Here is a 3,331-nt window from a genome sequence, read left to right as displayed (position 1 = left end):
GAACTGGATGTGATCTGAGAGCTCCTTTCCTGTGGCCTAGCGTCTAGGGTTCCAGAAAACACCGTGCAAGCTGCCAAAGGAGGGGAGCAATTAAACAGCTGTACCCAGCTGCAACACCTATGAATGCAATTCCCAGCGTGACAAGATATGCATAGGGTGAAGTAAGTGACTCGCACATGACAGTGACAACTAATAGCTGTCTAATTGGACTTAAGGCCCACTCAACAGGAAGGAAATTGTACTGGTGACTGGAAACATAGCCAGATCTGTGAGGCTGGTGGGTTCAAGAAGCTTAGAAAGTAATCTACCTTTGCCACTTTGCTAGACCAGCATAATTTCTTACTACATGCTAAATCTTATCCTTTCCACCACAGGTAAGTGTGGCTGCCACCCCTCATTGAAGAAGTCTGTTTTTACAGCAAATGGAGACAATTTCAGAGACCCCACAACTGGACACAATGGGGAGACCAATAGATTATGGGGAGCCCAGCCTCAAAACAGATACATCTATGTCACAGCTCTTGCATCTATGGCTCAGGGAACAGTGCAGAAGACAGTGTCCTTCGTAGTGACACTAATCTCTGCAACTCCCCCAGGAAGTGCAATGGTTTTTTTTTTTTTTTTGGTGTACTTCCTCTGTAGATAAAGGTCATTATAGTGTATTCCCTTGCAGTTTCCTACAATATTATCTCTCACTCCACAAAATCTTCAGCAAGCTCCTCTTGCAGCACAACTAATGAACTAGAAATTATTTCACATTCTGAGCATGTTTACTCAGATGCGTTCGGTGACCCACTTGCGCTACTGTGAGACTGAACCTCAACTAAAACTCCACTGGTCATCGCATCTCCTCTATAGGCCTCCTTGAATCAATGTAAGTTTAGAACCACTAGCCAGTGGCTCCCTCAAAGGTTTGTGTATTTCAATTCCTTAAGTTACCCCTATGAAAGCCCATGAGTCCATCAATGATGTAAAATTTGACAGTGAGCCAGGATCGCTCCTTGAGGAAATGTGTGCCAGTAAATTAGTCCAACATGGAAATTAAACAAGGAACTTCTTTTTTGTATTCAGGTTATTTTTTTTGTAAACCTGACATAACATGTCTGTGTGTGTGTGTGTGTGTGTGTGTGTGTGTGTGTGTGTGTCTTTTCTTAGCTATGAAGAATATGTTCCAAAATCCCCCTACTCCACAGTAGATTGGATCCCTAAAACTACAGAGAGTATTAAATCAATACAATCTGTTTTCCCCTTTAATTATCTATTAGAGTTCATCTGGTTTTCTGTGTTTTAGGGCCAGATGCTCCCTTTGACTTACTACCTCTGTGCTTTGGTGCCATTATTATTGCTGCAGTATTTCAGTCGTCAATCCAATAAACTGGATTAATGGGCAGGTAACACACACAATATGGATATATTAGACATGGTGGTAATTCACATTCTGCAGGACAAAGTAAGGTGGTTTAAGATTCTATCTTGTTCCTCAACATAGAATGGGATTTGAAACTCATGGATTGTCTGTTTCTGGTTTTTTTTTTAATTTAATACTCAGATTACAATTGGCCACAGGTAACTAAAACTTAAGAAACCAAAACTGTGGGTAGAAGAGAACTTCCATATCACCCCCTCCAATCAACAGCCCCCTTTTAACAGTAGATTCCCTCCAGGGCTTAGAATTTAAGTTATGTTGGAATTTGGCCAATCACAGGATGAGATCTTCTATTTGGGTTTCAGAAATCACAACAGAGGAAGCCAATAGAGTAGTAGCAGTCTAAACACCACCCAGCTCATGATCCAGAAATTACTAATGTTTTATTTAGTTCTAGGTAAAAAGGACAAACAAAACAAAAAACAAAACAAAAAAAAACCCCAAACCCCTAGTAACCCTAGCTTCTGTCTTTCAAGTACTCAAGTGAAGTAGGTTGCTTTCACTCAGTATGTGTAGCAGTTTTCTTCGAATCAGGTCTTCAGCTGATTGGATGAGGAGAATAATTGTCTTTACTCAGGCTAAAGATTCAAATGTTAACTCACCCTGAGGCAAATTCACCAAACCCCACATGTCTATAATCTTAACATGCAAGCAGTTGAGGCAGGAGTATCAGGCTACCTATGAAATACTTTGAAAAACAAAGCCAAAACATTGAAAACAGTATCCCAAACTGACAAAAAAGAAGTTCATGTATTCATTGCTTCAGGAATGTTTTTAAAATATGCTTCGTCTTGAGTAAGAAAGCAGTTGCAACAACAGTCACAAAACCTGTGTAATTCCAAGACCAGACCAAATCCCAGCGTGAAGAAAGAAGCTGGGCACACAGTTCCACCCTTAGGTGTGGATCTATCAGCAATTGCTGGCTGCTGGAAGGAGGGACGGCTTTTTCTTTTCTTTTGTGATTGTAGCTCGTGGTAACTTGGGCCTACTCTCCAGAGGAAGACCACACATCTGAGAATATTTGGCCAGCAGAAACTGGCCTCCCCCCCCCCCCCGACCCGCACAGCTATATAAACTATTTATTAACAGCCAGGGCCCAGGGACTCATTTCTTCTTGGAAACACCCACAGTACGCCCCTGGTGGCCAGTGGTCTTGGTATGCTGACCTCGGACACCAAGACCCCCAAAACGGTGCAGCCCCTATGGGCTCTTATTTTCTTCAGTTGCTCCAGGTCCTCATGTAGCTTGTTGTCTAGACCATTGGCCAGAACCTGGCTGTACTTTCTCTCCTTCATGTCCTTCTGTCTGTTCAAGAACCAGTCTGGGATCTTGTACTGTTGTGGATTCTGCATGATGGTGATCACACATTCCACCTCATCGTCCGTGAGTTCTCCAGCCCTCTTGGTGAGGTCAATGTCTGCTTTCCTCAACACCATATGAGCATATCTCCACCCCACACCCTTAATGGCAGTGATGGCAAAGGCTATTTTCCGCCACCCATCGATGTTGGTGCTGACTACCCGCAAAATGTGCTAGAACTTCTCGGGGATAGCTGGAGACATGGCAGCAGAGCAATCAGCGGCGTGTAGGCCTCCTGTGGAAGAGTCAAAAAACTGGTTTTGAAGGATTTTTTAAAAGAATACAGTGTTGGGTGGTTGGGAAGGGGGTGTGGATCTGGGAAGAGTTAGCAGGGCAGATGGATATGATCAAAACACATTATATGAAACTCTCAAAGGACTAATAGAACAAGAGCAACAAAGGATTAAAAACAAGCTATTGGGTGCCTGGGGAAATGGCTCATGGCTAAAGTGCTTGTCATGTAAGCATGAAGATCTGACTTTGGGTCCCTAGAACCCAGGTTAACATCCCAGCAACAGTGGCATTTGCCTATAATCCCAGCAGCAC

The 3,331-nt window shown here is 43.1% G+C and overlaps 1 pseudogene; it reads right to left on the bottom strand.

Moving 5' to 3' along the window:
• Nucleotides 1–2,530: 2,530 nt before the first annotated feature.
• Nucleotides 2,531–2,988, bottom strand: LOC128115473 (40S ribosomal protein S18-like; annotated as a pseudogene).
• Between the last annotated feature and the right edge of the window lie 343 nt (nt 2,989–3,331).

This window comes from Peromyscus californicus, unplaced genomic scaffold (assembly GCF_007827085.1).
Source record: "Peromyscus californicus insignis strain IS unplaced genomic scaffold, ASM782708v3 Scaffold_10__1_contigs__length_136768540, whole genome shotgun sequence".
NCBI lineage: Eukaryota > Metazoa > Chordata > Mammalia > Rodentia > Cricetidae > Peromyscus > Peromyscus californicus.
Note: the sequence above shows the minus strand (reverse complement) of the source record. Positions and strands in the feature narration are given on the sequence as shown.